Raw genomic sequence first — 19,068 nt, 5'->3', positions numbered from 1 at the left:
TCATCTTTTAACTGAGTTTACTTCTGCAAAACTGCTTAATGTATTTTGTAGATTACCACATTTTTTACTAAATAATTCGAAACCCGAAGTAATGTACGTAGCAGTTGCCTATCATAGCAGTGCCACACTGCAATATCTGGTATCAACTAAATATTAGAAAAATCCCCAATTGGCTGTTTGTTACCTTACGTGTTAAGTTCTGGCAAATGTATTTTTAATAATTTTATTTTTTCACATGAAAAACAGTCACATTCTAATACGCTCACATAATTAAACAACAATTCCTCGTTCTAAGTTTCTTGTGTATATTTTCAATAATAAATAGCTATTTAGCTATATTTTGAGTACTTTGTAGTTTTCTCATAATAAATGTCATTTTGTGTATCAACACATTTTAGCATTAAATATTTCAACTGTTCAATATACGTATTAATCAGTCTTACGAAATTCATGACGTCAATGATTGCTGCTGCACAGCCTGCATCACCAGATTTGTTGCTTTTTACTACAAGAACTAGTGCTTGACAGCAATAAATACTATTTTCTGGTTCAAAATTTTACTGTTTTATATTTCAATAATTTAAAAATAAATATAGCCCATTAGGTTCCTTTATGTTTTATCTTTCATATGCACTATTATAGGCCTACATACATGTACATTTAGGTTGTCATGGCAGTATCGAGTCATACTAGCTAATTAACAGGTTTTGCAGATATGGTAACCATACGTTGTGGCTATTTGTAGCAGCTTCTCTCAGAGGCTTTAAAGTGGGGATATTGTAAACTTTAGGGAGGAGAAATATAAATGATATGCGGTTTAAATAGCGTTAAACATTTAACATTGAATAACTTTTTATTGCAATATTAACCACTCACCTGCCAGTAGGTTTAGGCACAAAAGAGCAGCTGCGAGATGATCTAATCATGTACCTGCAAGAAGTATATAGAACATAAACAAAGGGGTATAGAAAAACGGCTCATCACCTAATTGTACACATTCAAATTAACAGAAACTTATTTATTCAAATTAAGATTTTTGTATGTGATCATAGTTAACTTGTTCACAGAAGGCAAATTATCACTTGGCAGCACCCATGATAGTGAACACACAAAAGTCTTAGTTGTGAAAGAGTAAGAAGAACGGTAAAACACTGTGTAAAATCATGAGTAAAATGTTGAGAAAAATAGCCATGCATAAAACAAAGTTTTAGAGGAAAGACATGATAAGGATTCAAGCTAAAATTTGGCCATATCAAACTTTATTACTTTTTATATTAGGGAGGTCAAACAAGGTTATAAAAGATTACTATTGACTGTTAATTGAATCGGTCTAAAATATAGCATCAAAATATAAAAAAGTAAAGACAGAATAAAAGCGAAGCATAGGGTAAATTCAGAGTAGACGAAGCGGACAATTTTACTGTAGCGTTGTAAAAAGTGGTTTTTTGTCCAACTGATTCACAAAAATTCTTGACTTAAAAAACATTAGCTCATTTGAGCCATTTTAGTGATTTTCAAAAAATTGAGAACATTAAAATTAACAAACTAAAAGTTGACTTGCAACATAATTCACATTACATTTTTTGGTATCAAAAGGTTCACCATGTTTTACTCTGCTGTGTTGTAGGTGCAAAATATGTGGAGCTGTGATTACAAGCTCTTAAAAGCTCAAAACGAACAGGTAATCACAGACATTGCAAAAACTCCCTAGGTTGGAATCCTTTTCCAAACAGCTCAAATGGGAAGTAGTTGAACACGATTTGCTTCTTTTTGCACTTTCATGCAACCTCATTCGTTGAAATATTTTCACAAATATACTTCACGCATTCAATAAAACTGTGTCTGTTGTTCTTATGCGTCTATTTTTTATCATTGTAATGCTGCCACTTTGAGAACAGATATTTCAAAACCTAGCCTAAAATGAGTTTAATTTTTCAACCTTAGTTCAAAGAAGTGTATATAATCTTCTGATAAACACAAAGAGCCTGTTGGTCATCTTTGATAGTTGAAAAATGCTGCAGACATTGCTTGCGCCGTTTGGCAAAAAGTATGGGTTACTTGATCAGATTATGGCTAGATGATTAATCTAAGCTGAAAGGAAACTGTAAAGTAGCGAGCATCTACATATATATTTGGTAAGGGCTTTCTGGTAGAGCCCGAAGCATTTTTCATAAACAAGTGTTTTGAGGTGTTTTATATTGAGCCTTTTATTGGCCTTTCATCTCATGTGATGGCATCACATGACAAAACAATTATACAGTACAGTATTATACTGTATATATACAGTATAATACAGTATATATATAGTTATTATTGAGTACATCTTCGAAAAGAAGGGATTTCAACCTACAGCGTTTTTGTGATGGCTGCAATTAAATGTTCGTTTTTGAGCTTTTAAGAACTTGTAATCACATTTCCACATATTTTTCACCGACGTACAACACTGCTGCGTAAGACATGGTGAACCTTTTTGGAAGTCAACCTCGAACAATATTGATTATGGTGAATCACGAAAATTTTTTTGCATGCTCGTTTAATTGCAAATGGTGCAAACAACTGCAATTTGTTTCTAAAAGTAAATACGTTTTTTCAATTTTTTGATTTTAAACCGGTTATAGCGGCCAAACCAAAACAAAACTGTTTAAGTTGCAAACACAAAACTTGTGTTTGAAATTTTACGCTGGCCAAAAATTATTTGGGTATGCCTTTTGGCATGCAAAGTTTTGGCATGCCTTTCTCTTTGGTCCCCTGCTTCTAACCCAATGTGAAAGTGCTAAAGAAATGGCTTAATAATAACAATAATAACAATAGCAATAACAATAGTAATAACAATCATGATAATAATGACTTGTCATCACCGAATTGGATAAAAAAAATGCTATATACAAATACAATTGTATATATCCCTGTATCTACACACAGTTACATGACTATAAAAAGCACAGTAGCACAAAACAGATTTTGCAATTAGTAGCTTATCATTTTTCCTCTTATCTATCTATATATATACTTTTCAAAGTTTGTCGTCGTATGTGCGTTTGTAGGATTGATTATCCAGCTAAAGATTTTAAAATTTTAGAATAAAGTTTCTGTACTGAAAAAGATTTGATCTCAGATCCCTGCCATTTGCTGGTCTAACACCTTACACACTAGACTACAGAATTCGAATTGCTAGCTAGCCAATATAAGTCTTTATATGAGAGAAAATACCTTACTGCTTTGCGTATGACGCGGGTCATAGCGGAGAGAAGCTGTTCGCTCACATTATTAATCGTACTGGCTAATAGGGCGCAGACCAATAGCAAAAACTCTAATAGCACAGCTAGTTATATATAAATCCAAATGTTTGTTGGTTTGTTTATTGTGTGTCCAGTTATTGTGATAACCTTTTTTGCAAGAATTCAACTTTAAAACCGCAGTTCTGCAGACAGGTGTGCTATACGCTATGCCACATGGCTTAGTCGCCACACTATTGAATAATAGTGCACATACTCATAACACTGGCCAGTCTTTACTGGTGATTAGTTAAAACTGTTTGTATTTCACTCTTCAGGTAGCACGCTTGAGGTAATAGAAGAAAAAGGTATGCATAGATTTTCCGAAATGCTATAAATATTAGGCATATATTATAGCATGAAATTAATTAAACTTATACCACACACAGAAATAAACAAACACTTTGATTTAAAACTTAGAATGGTAAAGCTGGTATTTATTGATCCAAAATAAGATTTCTGTGCCAAAGCATTACTTATCACCTGTGCAACCCTGGAAATTCACTTAATTCAAAATATACAGAAACTAGCTGTGCTACCCGACATTGCTCGGATAATAAAGAGTCTTTGGTCAGAAAATTGATTTTTATTTAACATATAACAAAATTTTTCATGCTAACTTTCAAACTGCATATCATGAGGAAAGTGTTTTGTGTAATTGAAATAAATTAAGAGAGAAAAGAAAAACAACTGTAAAAGTTTTCAAACTTTGTCAGACCACTTTTAAACTTTATACTATGAAGAAAATGTTTCGTGCAGGTCAAATAAATTAAAAAAAATGACTCTAAAAAGGTTTAGATGTAAATGTGAATTAGTTGACAAATAATAGCTAAATCACGTCGGTTTTGCTGCGATTACAACAAAAGACAATTTGGTAATGATACAATTATTTCGCACTGAAAAAAAGAAAAATCATGAATTTGTACAATTAATAATAATTCTTGCATAGAAGTGCGTGTATAATAAAGGTTACTGTTCCACCAGAGGCTATCCATCAAAACTTTGAATACAATGATACTGGTACCTTTCGACTCTGGTACAAATGTAAAAGTTAGATATCGGACTGTCTTTGATTGATTGGCTCGTTCCACGGAGACAATTTAATTGTCCGGGTGAGAAAATTTTTTTTGACCACATATACAATAATTGAACTTTTTGAAAAAATATTTTTTAATAGGTGCATCGTAATGCGTGGCCGAATCGGAAAAATAACCAGCGTGTGCTACAGATATAGCCAGATTGACAGACAAACATACTTTGAAAAGTATATATATATAGATACTGTACATGTATGTAGACATGAAAGTATATTTTTAAGCAGTGGCTTCCAAACTACTAACTGATGGTATGATAAACTTACGTAGATTGTGGTTTTGTTTAGAGGTTGCATATCTACATAGCTAAAAAATAATGTAGTCTTTTTTCATACTGGTGAGCTCATTTTAGCCCATCTGTTACATTTTTTTAAGAAAAACTGCCAATATTGTAGAAATATGTCGTTTTGAATTTAATACAAACAACAATGATTAAACTAGTTCCGTAAGTTTACCAAGTCCTACCAACCACTATGTAAACTCTAGTTAATTATCAGTTAGTTGCAATAAAAACAGAAATAAATAATTAATCTTACATGATTTTCTTCAGTCTCTGCAATTTCTTTTTAGGGCTAAACGTCACATACGCATTGAAGCAGGTTAATCCGATAAGAATGAGAATTACGATGAAAGTTATTATCAGTGTAGCGAATGGTAAAACAACAGAGGCTTGAGCTTCTAAAAGTGCAATCATGTTTAGTTTAATCTGAGTAAATGAGAATATTTCAATACGCTTGACCTCAAATTTTTAGTCTTTTGTAACCATTTTTTCATTCGTTTTGCAAAAACACTATGTCTTTTCTCAGGTTATCAGCACTCACCAAACCTAAATACCAGAAAACAAAAAATTTTCAATCGTAAAGAGCTTTGTTCTGAAATTCATTACATTTTATTATAACTTTATGGTTAAGTCAATATTTTGGTTGATTCAAATAAACGAAGGTTGTCTAGCAGTGTAATATAATAATGATTCAAATAATTATTAGTACAAAGGTTGTAACTGTGAGAAAGTCTGTACTGCATTTTAAGCACTTAAGCTAAACCTTTCATGTATCAGATAAGGATTAAATGCATAACATGCAACTATAGAGCTCTCTGACGACTCAGTTTTGAAGGAGCTAAAGGGGCAGTTGACAATTTTCTATCTGGATGATAGATGTACTCCCTAGATAGCTTTATTTGGGGCTAATACTCAAAAAGAACGTTTTTATGCTTTTGTAAATCTTTTGGTTAAATTACATATATCATGGTAAGTGTTTGCTACTACATTGTATTTGGTTGTTCTTTAGGCACAGCTTTAGGCCTGATCATTTTATGCCGTGTAATGAAATTTATGAAACTGGTTTAATGCACTCTGATGAATGCATATGAAAGAGCTTCACACTTGCAGACTTTTTGGCACTCAAATTAGTTCAGATGAGGTTTTTCTCCTTAAAACCTTTTCAAGTAGCAATTAAAGAATATATGTTTGGTATGCGAGCATGTAGGAAGCTATGAGTGCCTATGAGTATCTGGATGCCTTGAAACCGCATTATATGTAGCATATTTTTTCAGCATTTATTTTTATTACTGTATTTAGTGATCATCAGTTATCCCCTAGCTATTTAGCTTGTGGTATTCTTTCTGGGCTTTCTGCAAATTTTTAGCCTTCTGTAATAACATTCTCAAGATGTGTTCATTTTTTGTCAGAGTGTTACACAATGATATCAGCATAGTGTATCGCTATTGGCGTTTTGTTAAATACATAAGTCACTCCAATCTCTTTTTTAAAGACATTTTCCCAAAAAATATAAGCCAAATGACCAGCATTTAAAGCCTATACAAAATTGTAAATGTAGTTAGTAGATTGCTGTTGTTTCTTAGAGAAACATCTCAGCATCTACAGTATGTTTCAAGTCCAAAATGCTGAAGCATCTCATATCAAAGGACTTTGAGGCAACGTATTCTATAAATAAAGTTTTACATGTATGATGCTCACACATGACCACTTTGTTGATATTCATCAAGTTACAATATATATCAATATTACCATTTGTTTTTTTACTTACATGTATATTAGGCTTTTAGTTTTGAGTGCTTGTTCACAAAATATTGTTATAATTTTTAATTGTTCCTTGTTGTCTTTTTAACAACATTTTTTCTGAGCTGAGCAAAACTGAAAATAACTGGGCAATTTATTCCAAAAACCGGCCATTTCTATTTGTAGATTACCCATCAAGCTGAGGGCACATCATGCTGAAGGACATTATGTTGAGGGGTATTTTGTTGAAGCCCATCACACTGGAAAATACCCTCTTGCTGCCCATAATACTGAGTTGTACTCTCCTAGATGTCTAAACTGAAGGTCTAAATTTCAGATCAACACAGATTTCAAGTATTCACTTTGACAGCCATTACCTTCAAATACATCACAATGAATGTATCTGTTCAACAGCTGTGTAATTGTCAGTTCATTAATGTGTCTGATTATGTATACTCTTTAAAAGGTTTTCAGATGCATAAAAAGACACATACTGCTGCCAACATATTTGAAGCTTTAAACATTTTGGAGCTTTAGTTCCTTCATAACTAGGATTTAGTTTATTTGGTTTACACTCTTTTAAGTTCATGGTGTTGGGTTTTAATTAAGTGTTTGACATGTTTATAATATATTAAATTACACTATTAGTTTGGGAACCAATATTTATCTTTAAGGAAATGACAGCGCGCTTAAATGGACATTCATGATTCAAAGTCCAAAGCGATGACTTTGGGCTTAAAAAGTCCATGTTAACATCTCAATTAATAAGGGCTCCTTCGCCTTTTACTACCCTCATCTACTAACTAAAATGATTTGGTTCTGTATCTATAGTGTGCTATATTAAAATGGTTGAGATCATAACCACTTGACAGAGCATCTGTCTTTTGGATATGATTAGGTGCAATCAGGACAGTTTTTACCTGTATATTGCTTGAAGGAGTAAGTTTTCAGCTCTAACAGCTGCTAAGCCTACTAAGGCTTTGGGACCCTCTTGACATTTTTCAGAGTCATTAGTTTGTTATTTTAACAGATCTGATACCTTTTTAAAAATATCAAGTGTATCCTTGCGGCTACATATGAAGTAACCTTTTTTACTTGGCATCAGATAGACCACATACAACGCGACAGAGTAACATATGCTTCTTCAATACATCAAACTTACACTTGGCCGCTCTTGTATTTAATCTTTTCACAATTATGCCAATGGGCTCTCCATTTAATTAGAATGAAGAAAAAAACACCTCATTTAGGATATGCTTTCAATGATTACAATGAGCTTCTAACACATTGAGAAATTCGCTCAAAAGATCAGCACTTTCCTTTTTACCAGTATCATACAGCAATGTGTCCACCTGTTTTTGGTCATGCATTTCCAAAAAGCTCACACATCTTGCATGGGCTTTAAAACAAATTCAACAGCTTACAGACAATTTTCAAGAACCCGTGTCATTTCTTCCAATTTTCTGCAACAATTCTCTTAAATGGTCACCAACCAAAAGGCCAGCAAGCCTCAACATGCTATTCCAGACATTATCAAAATTTGAACCTCAACAGTGTAGCTCAAGTACCCATACTTAGAGAGCAATGAACAGTATGGGTTTATCAAGTGCTCCCTTGACAATGCTATACTGTGTATAGTACATTTGATTATATTTAGCCTAAAATGATGTATCTGTCAGTAAGTTGTGAATCAATAACACCTTCGAGCTTAAAATAGGAAATTAGGATGGTTGAGAAGAATTTCCAATTTCTTGTGTGTAATCATAAATGTACATGATTATGCATTTAGATGTAGATGTGAATTGTCTGTTCATATTATTTCAGCGCCATTTTTTTTCATATTCAGCAACTACTCCACAATCCTCAATGACTTCCAATTTATCAAATTCCGATGTTCTAGATAAAGATTTTAGATAGTAGTAAATAAACAGGGCATGATAAAGGACTGTTATGCAAGCTTTCTATTACACAATGTGTTCAGTACTGTATAGTTAAGCGTTGTAAACAACTATTTTTACAAAACTGCGAAAGTTTGTACTTTTCTAAAGCTTTTGAAATGGAGACAGATACACTGTCACAGACGTATTTGCCAACAACTTATAGGTTTCTAGCTTTCCTCTTTAATGGCCTTTTTATTTTGGTGTGAACACACTATGTTTTAAGTCATTCGTAATTGACCTGGAACCCGGGCGATCTGATGAAAATTGGGCAGTACCTATCTGTGTTCTAACAACAGACTGCAACTTTGTGTAAAATTGAAGCTTGTAAACAGAGTTACGTTGATTATCAGGTATAGGACATCGCCTTCACAAAACTATATGTTAAGTACATCGGAAGTGTTAGCTGGATACTGACCTTACACTTGATAATGTTCCCTAGAAGGCATCCATATTTTTACAAACTACCGAGAAAAACCAAGCACTCCGCAACAACTCTTTGACAAGGTTACCAAAATTTTAAGTCGTTTTTGAGGCTTTACAAACAATGTTAAAAAATGAAACCAAATCGAACAAGGAATTGAAACCAAATCAAAAAATGAAACCATCGCCAGCATTAAACAAAAATAATTGTCTATGTAAAAACAAAGTAGGTCACAAATGCAACAAAAGAGCACATTTCGACAATTTACTAGGCTGCGCAACCAGAAAAACCATTTAATAATTGACAATTTACCAAGACAGCAATTGCATCAATAAACAGTGCTTTCTCACTCTTCAGCAGCACAAAGAGCAATCAATATGTAGAGTTTTGAAAAGCTTAGCAGGCAAATATAGATACACATTGAGGTCAGCGGCATCTACATGTACAAACCAAATTTTAATGAGACCCTTGGGCAACATGCTCAGTGGTAAAACTCGATGTCTAAAGAAATAGCGTCATTTTCTACAGCACCTAATGATAGTACTGTCAAGGTTATAGACAGAGGAAATTACTAGTAAAAGGCTATTGCGCAGTCCCCTTAAAAGTCAGTAACCTAGAGAAAGCTTATTCACAGATCTTCAGTATCAACCTTAATCAAGACAAAAATCTATTTAGACTAGATTGGAGTGGTAAATTTGGATTATCATGGGAAGAACTGAGAGCATCGCATCCAGGCTGTGAAAAGTGGACAAGTAGAATGTTTAACAGTACCTAATGGCTTTTTTGGCACATCAAACAAGCTACTCTCAAATATCTACAAAATTTCAAACCAGAACTAGAGCATTGCATAAAAATGCTAAGGTTCAGTACATTTAAAAGAAAATGTTAAGCCATTTTTCATCTAATCAAAAAGTATTTATTTTCTTTTTTAGATGTCAAGCAGTAAAGAAGAAGACAAGACGACTAGTGAAAGGCTAGTATAATTGCTTTACTATGTCATCTGCTCAATATTGTTGAAATCAGGTAATTCATAGCTTCAGTTTGTTCTATGCACAGATTGTGTAAGTGAAATTCTTTACAAACAATGTCTATGTGATTACAATTGAATTATATCTTCATTGTTATTACGCCTACCAAGTTTACACATACACAAAGATATAATAATGATGATGTTAAGAAGACTGAAGTAGCTGACGCTTAATTGGTTCAAAGTTTGTTAACTTGCTAGAATACTTCTGCTTCCTCTGGCTGTCTATAGAGCTTTGCGAAAATATTTCAATCACATTACTGGGATAGAAATTTTTCTGATAACCAACTCATTTACACCAAGTGCCAAGCTTGAACAATGGTCTGTAATGGAAGCCAGTATGAGGAAAATGCTGATTACGACACAAAACATGCGACAAGAAACAAAGTCTTCAAAGATATTGAAACATAACCTCAATCAGCTAAAGCATGGGTACATAAACATCAATATTTGCTTTTTTGTTCTCCGCTTAAAACTTCTAACAACGGTCTATCCTGAAGCTCAACATGTTTCACACGCTGTGTCAACTCATTCAAACATGTCTAGTTTGAGATGAACTTAATGAAGTTCATTGGAAAAAAAAACAGATTAACAATATTGTAAATAGTCTGCTTTTTCCAGCTGGTGCTTCATCACAAATTTGTTTGGAAGTTTGTTCAGTCCTTTTTAACAAAATATTTCTTGTTATTCTTAATACGAATACTGTACTTTTATTATTTTCTACTTATTCATTGGCACAAATCATCTCTCTCCCCTATTTACAATAATGAAATAGGCGGACCAGGCGTAGCTGAAGATTTTGATAGCGTGACTGATCTAAAAAAAAGCTATGAAGCTGAGAAAATTTGATTGAATAATGGAAGTCTGAAGACATCACCACTTATACTTCTTATTCCGTGCTCTTGTTGGTTGCTTCAAGCTTGCTTGCTGACACATCTTAAGCTGAAAATGGCCTGTGTTAGTACATAAGGGTATTTATTGACTCATCCTCTTGGATCTTGTTCCTTCAAGGCACCAATGAAAGTTGAAGTGTCACAGGCAAGAAGCAGAGTATGTTTGCATATGTGCTCTATTGTACATGTATATTTCTTGTATTCAAATGCATACATATATGTATTTAAATACCACTGGGCAAATGATTTAAGACCGGTTAGATGCACCGTATATGAGTCACTTAGACTTCCTTAACAATAGAATAATACTAATTTTAAATAGATTCTAAAAGGGAAATCTTTCAAAAGGAGCACATATTATCTCCTTTTCTTTGAGTGGCTGCGGTTTTCTCGCTTTAAGTTTTAGTTAGAAAATCTACTCAGGGGTACAAATTCAGACATGGCAGAATAGACAATATTTTATATGTGGAAGATTGGATACTTTTCCAAAATTAAAATTTGAGCTAAAGACCCTAGTAAACACAGTCAGAATACTTAAAGGAAGGTTGGTATGAAGTTTGAATTGCAAAATTGTTCCATGATGGTGATAAGAAAAAAAATTGAGAATTCAGGTATCAGTTTGCTGGAAAGACCAGTTTTGCAAAACTTGAGAGAAGAATCTTATAAGTGCCTAGTAGTACTAGATGCAGGCAAGATTAAGATAGGAGATGGCAAAAAGATTATTAGGAAGGAATATTGCACAATAATAAAAACAATTTAATATATTTTGAATTGAGGAAATACAGTTAAAACAAAGAACCCATGGGCAGTGACAGCAGTGGCACCAGCGAATGCAGTGAATGCAGTGGCAGCAGTGGCATCGGTGTGTTACACAAGAGCAATAGTTGATTGAACCAGTTATTAGTTGAAAGAGATGAATTTACAGACCAGAATGATGATGATAATGAACTAAGCACTCCACCCAAAAGCATGGGTAGATAAACTGTACATCATTAGAGACGTAGAAGCTAACGGAAATAGTTTGATTAAGGAATGCGTGAGACTTGATGGTTGCAGTTAGTCAGATTGTGCAAATAAGATTAGTTTGAATGCGGATTCAGTTTTTGATATTTATGGTTGGTAAAGAGAATACTACTAAAAAACAAAAAAACAAGTCAGACAGGAAGGACTGAGATACCACAGAAAAAATCTTTTCATGGTCAGTATAATAGGAAGGTGAAAGAAACAGGCACTTACTCCAACAGTAGGTTCAAACTAAATGGCTAAAAAGGAACAGGTTACACAAATTAAAAAGATTACCTATAGCTGCTCAATATCAAGCACTCCACACAAGAAATTACAAAGTGAACATTTTCAAAGAAAAACCAGCAATATGTGTAAAATGTGTAATGGTCGACATGATGATGTACCTGCTGAATAAATGGGAGAAGTTAGTATAGAATGAATATAAAAAAAGCATAACTGCGTGGCTTCAATTATTCACTTGGAACTGTGCGGTAACCATAGATTTTGGAATACAACAACTGGTTCAACTATTGGGCTGTATCAGTGCAAGTGAAAGCCAATGAAAATATCTTGTGGAATTTCCATATACACACTGACAGGGAAATGGAAGCGAGAAGGAATTATATGATAGTGATGGATAAACTAGGTCAAAAAGGTAGGTAAGAAACACTGATTGTTGATATCATTGCCCCTGATGATTTCTGAGGGAAAAAGAAGGAATTACAAAAGATTGGAAATTTCCACGACCTGGCTGTTGAGGTAATATGTAAGAGTAAGACAGCACCAAAATCTCCATATTAGTGGGAGCTTTTGAGGCCAAACATCAGGTTACTGATTAAATAGCTTTACTGAGGGTTAACGTGAAGAAATACTCATTACTCTATACGTTTTTAGGTTCCGCAAACAGTTTCTTAAAAGTCCTTTTTATCCTCGTTTAGTAGAACTAGGTGGGTGAAAAAAATTAACATTAGCTTCAGCTATAATAAAACCGATAATAATTTTTGTATGAACAATAATAATGATAACAATAAAAACAATAGACAGAACCCGGGCTCGCTATGAAACTAGTCAAACAAGTGCAGAAAGTACGTAGTGCAATATATAAAAGTGCAGGAGTGATCAAATTATTCCGGTAATAATGATAGGAACTTAGTAGGAAGTATGGGTCACATAATCAGGTTACGACTAGCTGATAAGAACAAGTACATATTTGTAAAATCTGGCTTCTCCAATGATGGCCGAGCTTTCAGCCTATAGACAAAATATATATGTAAATGTAAACACAACCTTCTGCCTAAAAAATGAAAGCACAAGCTTGGGGATACCATTACAGTCTGCTATAAAAGTGGCAGCCCATTAGTTAAGTTAGTCCTGCCTGCAAAACGGCAGTGCATAACACGGTGAGTACAAAGATAATCCATATGTAAGTTATTTGGATTTGAATACTGCACAAATATTTTAGTTATGCTGCGGATTAATGTGCTTAGTCAGTAAAATGTTCAGAATAGATTTGTAAGGTGCCTGCCATTGTTACCACAAACAATGTTACTTTTGGTTAGCCGCTTTACAAAAAACTGCATATAATCTAGAATTTAATTTTATTACATTTGCAAAATGTATTAATTATTTTAAAAGTTAATTAGTTAAAAATGCTATAAAACTCATGACAGACATATTCAGGAATGTTTCGTCCAATACACATAGAAATAATGCTCACTTCAACTAAGTTTTGTAAATTATTGAGTAAATGTTATAGACTTACTGATTATGAAGTAGGTAGATGCTGGACTACTTAAATAGGTTTGCTGGTTTAGTATGTAATACACTTGAATATATGCGTTGTATGGTCCAGCTTTGAATTCATTTTTTGATAGGTATAAAGATTCTTCGAGTGGGCTCCCGTTTACCGTTTCATTTCTGATAAACACATTGCAATCTCTTTGGCCTTGACATAAGCCAATATAAAATCCGTGATGAACAGTTACTGTTGACGGAATCCATACAAACCTTATGACATAATAATCATCTCTTTCTTGCACTCTGACAGAAAGTTTGGTTGGACTTTGTGGTACTAAAAATATAATTATACTTTAGCTTTTATCATTGAGTTAACATGGTTGTCTTCTGATACAGAAGCATGCAAGAAGTTCTGTAATTAGACAGTGATACTCCAATTAGTTACAGTTTTCTGTCATAGAAACTATAACCATCAGTTAACATAAAGTGTTAGAAGATTTAAAGTACATTTTACCGTTGGTAGGAAAACCAGCGGTGTTTAGCTTTGTTGCCGCTGTTAATTTATTACAGTAGACTTTTGCTGCTGTCAATATTTTAATAACATTTAAATTGATAGATCTTACCTTAGTGTAGCGACTAGAACAAGCAAATTATATTCTTACATTGTATGTAACTCAAATTTAAATAGAATTTTGCTAACCGAACTAATCAAATTATTGATAACAATGCTAAAAATCATAATCTGATCATCATTCATAAAACTTTTGCAAATGTAAAATAAAAAAAATTGTAACGCATCTGTTAACTCTATTGCTTCATTTTATTGTTTATTAACTCTCTGCGATCTCACTTGAGTTTTTAAAGTCATAAGGCGTAATGATTAGTAATTTTTAAAATGCACACTCATAGGAAAAAGTTATTGGCAACAACATGAAGAGAGCAAGCACGAACCTAGTATAATATTGACGTATAACCCTAATATATTGTAGCAATGACCAGATTTAAAACTACAAACCAGGTAGACTCTATTGTGTAAAGCTTAAATAGAATGGTTACCATAAGGCTGTTGATTGATAACAATTGCAGTAGTAGGAACTCTACTAGTTACACAGGATGTTCAAGTAATTACAGCTGCTAGTATACCATCATGCAACTGCGCTACTAGCAGCACGGTAGTCTATTACTTTACACTTCTTATAACTGCACCAGCCATACTAAAGTTTAAGTCCCTCAACAGAAAAAAAGAAAAATGGCATCTTTACCCGCAGAGCTTCAATGCAACGCTTCAAGGTGTTTAAAGTAACTGAAACATCAAAATATGCTTATATTTTGTCATGGGTTAGACTACAGTCTACTAAATCATTTGATAAATAGACTAAAATGATAACAACACGTTTTCTTAGTCATAAAACATTCAATCAGCACAGTTAGAGTTCAACTGGTGTAAAATGAAGCTTATACATTCTTATGTCTTTAGGTCTAGTGGTAAGGTAAGTGAATTAGAAACTCTATAAAACAGCCTGCCTTTTAATAGTAACAGTCAGGTTATACCTGAACTTAGTAAGGTATCACAGCCCTTATCTGATTGTTAACATTCTTACATGAACACAGGTAATGGTATTTAAAACTGTTGTATTACATACATGTAACATGTAATTGTCAACTAAATATTTATAATGCAGTTTAACTCTCAATTGGTATCAGAACTAATCAAATTAGCTCCTAATCAACTTCACCTATAACATGAGAATGTTTCAGCACCCGATCAACTGTGATACCCAAACTGAAAAATAAGTTCCTTGACCAGTTGACACTTAGCAGACAATCTATTGACCTGATTTTACAAAATTATAGCTATAGCAACCCAACCAACTGGAAATGCATAGGCAATTTTTTATTAAATTTATAAATTTTGCTCAGAGCTATGGCACCACCTATTTTTAAAGTCCTATTCTGACTGACATAAAACAAACTGCAAGTTTTCTAAATGTTGTTTTAGGACAACAGCGAGTCTCTAAATTGTGATGTTCAGAAAGTTTGTACAAATTTTTGATAGCAACTTAACAGGACTTTGTATTTGACCAAAAGATTTTAAAATGCTGTTTTAATCAGACATAAATTTTCTAAAACTGACATTTAATAAGTCTCTGCTATCTTAATAATAAAACTATTACTAATTTCATTATATTGTGTGTAACATAGACAACTATAATTTATGATCTTTTATTGCACATTAGTGCTACCTATTTTAATTCTAGCATTTCTAACCTAGATAGATGGTGTCATCATAATTTTTAACAACAAATGATTTAAATTAAACTTTATAGTTTACATACTTAAAATTGTGTGTTTAAAATTAGTAATAAAGCTCACTACTTGTTTTAAATACACACAATATGTATTAATGTAATCTAAAATGTTTCTATAATTGTTTTATTGATACAAACATAGCTATTTAAAGTAGATGTAATAATAGCTCGCTTTGCATGCAGAAATACATTGTATTTCCTGCTTGACCACTTACATTCTACGACCAATTCCATAATGGCTGAGTTACATGTCTCACAATTTAGAGGTATCAGATGAATCTGAGTTGTAGTTTGTGGATGAAACTGCATTCCTGTAAGTTTCAGGTTAAATTCAAAATCCCATGTATCTGCCAATAAATGAACAGCATGTATACAGCGTTAAAAAGGTATGGCATTGCTAACTTGATGGTCCCTTTTGTACTGATATATATTAACCTATAAGTTTTAAATTGTTTAAGTTCTCTCAGCAGCATATCTAAAGAGTTAAGTTAAAGTTTTGTTTTACACTTTGTTAGACAAATATTGGAGAGTAACTCTTGTGAGAGACAAACATTGATTAGCTGTATGCAAATTATATTTTTAAACTAACTCAAAGTATAATATACTATAATATCAGCAAAAGATCTTTCTGTATATTTGTGTGTGTATGTGTGTGTGCACATGTGTGTGGGTGTGTGTGTGCGCGTGTGTGTGGGCATGTGCGCGTGTGCGTGTGTGTATGCTTGTGTGTGTGTATGTGTGTGTTAGTCCACCTTATAGACCGGTCTTTCCTTTTTTTCGACTCGGTTGTACGAATCCAACTGAATTAGTATGAGTAGTAAATAAATCAATAAAATTAAATAAAATTTACTACAAATTAAATAAATTAATGAGTAGTAAATTATTATTTACTGCCAACGGAAAGTCATGTGGACGTTTGTTTTTTCTTGCCACGTAGACAATTTTTTTCGTTTTGAAAATTACCTACCAAGTTTCTACTTCAAAAAGGTAAGCACTTTTCAACCAATGTTGTATTGACTATGAATTTCCACGTCTCCACTAATTAAAAGCGTTGCACTTATCACTGTTGGTAATCGTAAACATGTTCATTTTCTTCCTCGACTGAGTTACATGCATTATTTCCAGCTACGAGTACGACGGCTACCACAGAACTTGCACGGGTACTCTGAGCGTTGCGATAGATGATGATAAGAAGAAAGAGTGCAGCTGGTATCAACTAACTGCCACCCTGCTTTAACCATGGCCAGCTGTATGTTACCTGCTCAAAAGTAGGCAGAAGCCAAAAACTGTTTGTTCATACACCCGACAGAAAAACAAAAAATGTTGTCTATCCGCAAGTGCTGCGTTGAATTAACATTGTGTTATTGTTATGTCATGCTTACATTGAATTAATATTATGTTATTGTTATGTCATGCTATGTTTCTCATGTTCTGCTCTATCTACATGTTATCCACACGCGGCATTTTTCAATATATTTTCAGCATATATAGATTTTCATGCATTCATTTTCCTCATTTTATCTCATAAAAAGGCTATCATGTTGACGTTGTTTTATTATTATAAAATGCTAATGCTGAGTCTGCATTGACATCATACTGCCTGTGCTGTTATACGTTTAAATTTTATCAACACAACCACATTACTTAGCATTGTTTGTATATACCATGTCAAAACACAGGATATAAACGAAGAACTAGTGAGCCATGATTAGTGTTTTAGGCCTGTAGAAGTCTCCATTCAATAAATGCTGGTGATAGCAAAATATTTTGTAGAATTTCTTAAAACATGCAAAATTTTTCCATACTGCCAGTTTGAAGAACTTCAGTTTGCCTAGCAATGTCAATTTTGTTATCAGTTCTCTGTACAAAATAGGACAACTCCAGTTTGTATATTTTAAGACTGATGCATTGTAGACTAGCTGTAAAAACATTGCAGATTTCCATTGTTCTTCCCAACATTATTGACATGAATGGGCTAGTTTTTATTAAATTTATAAATTTTGCTCAGAGCTATGGCACCACCTATTTTTAAAGTCCTATTCTGACTGAAATAAAACAAACTGCAAGTTTTCTAAATGTTGTTTTAGGACAACAGCGAGTCTCTAAATTGTGATGTTCAGAAAGTTTGTACAAATTTTTGATAGAAACTTGACAGGACTTTGTATTTGACCAAAAGATTTTAAAATGCTGTTTTAATCAGACATAAATTTTTCAAAATTGACATTTAATAAGTCCCTGCTAACTTAATGCAGAGACCGTAGTTGTGTATGCATATGTGTATGCATACTCTGATCAGGGCAACAATTTTATTAGACTGCATATTTGGAGTTGTTTTACAGTATGAAAGACAACTCTCATTAAACTGCTCGCTGTACATGAATCTGTTCCCATAGATGGGTAATGCAGCTAGTCACTGTATAAATTGGACAAAGGCATTAAGGTCACACTTCTGAACCCTACTAACAAACATCGAATAGGACACTTTCCTCTAATTGCAACTTTGAATAGTTCAACTGTAGTAGCTGTTATACAGTAACTGCAAAAAGCTAGCTAGACCAATTTGTTAAAATGGTCCATGTTCAAATTGGTGTGAACTTACCTACCTTTAAAATGAAATGTAAGTAAGACCCATTGAACTTAATACAGCTCATGACAAAATGATGAAGGGGAAAAAACATTATCAGTAAGGTACCAAAACCTAATAAAAAATATTGGAGTCATAGCGCAAACAATTTTAGCAATTTTCAAATCAAGCCATTACGTCGTAACATGCAGACATCACTTGATCCTGATTAAAGTGTTTCTGTACAGTCATAGTTTCATTAGTAAGCAATACTGATGTACATGCATTCATGTTACAGGCATGGAACCGTATTGCTACCTTGGAAACATTACAGTATTATCTACTATTACGTACTCATGCTACAGACATTTAATAGTGTTACTAGTATGGTTAACTATAAGTACTCATGGTACTGATATGTAACAGTACTACTGTCATGTAGTCATTTTACAAATCTTTACCCATACTATTATCATCTGCTCATGTTACAGATATTTATCCACACCACCATCATTACTTATGTTACAAGTAGTTAACCACACTACAATATTGCTACAAGTAGTTAACCATACTAGAATATTGTACCCATGTTAGGTACACTTAATCATACTACTATCATGCACTCAAGCTGCATACATTTAACCATACTAAATAATGCTTAGATAGTACTGATATTTAACCATATTACTGCTATGTACTCACCTTACAGACACTTAACCGTACCAACCAGGTCATTATGACACAAACAAACTTAACAACTTTGGCCTGCCACAGAATTTACTGG

This window comes from Watersipora subatra, chromosome 1, assembly GCF_963576615.1.
Source record: "Watersipora subatra chromosome 1, tzWatSuba1.1, whole genome shotgun sequence".
In the NCBI taxonomy this organism is placed as follows: domain Eukaryota; kingdom Metazoa; phylum Bryozoa; class Gymnolaemata; order Cheilostomatida; family Watersiporidae; genus Watersipora; species Watersipora subatra.
This window is presented reverse-complemented; position numbering follows the sequence as displayed.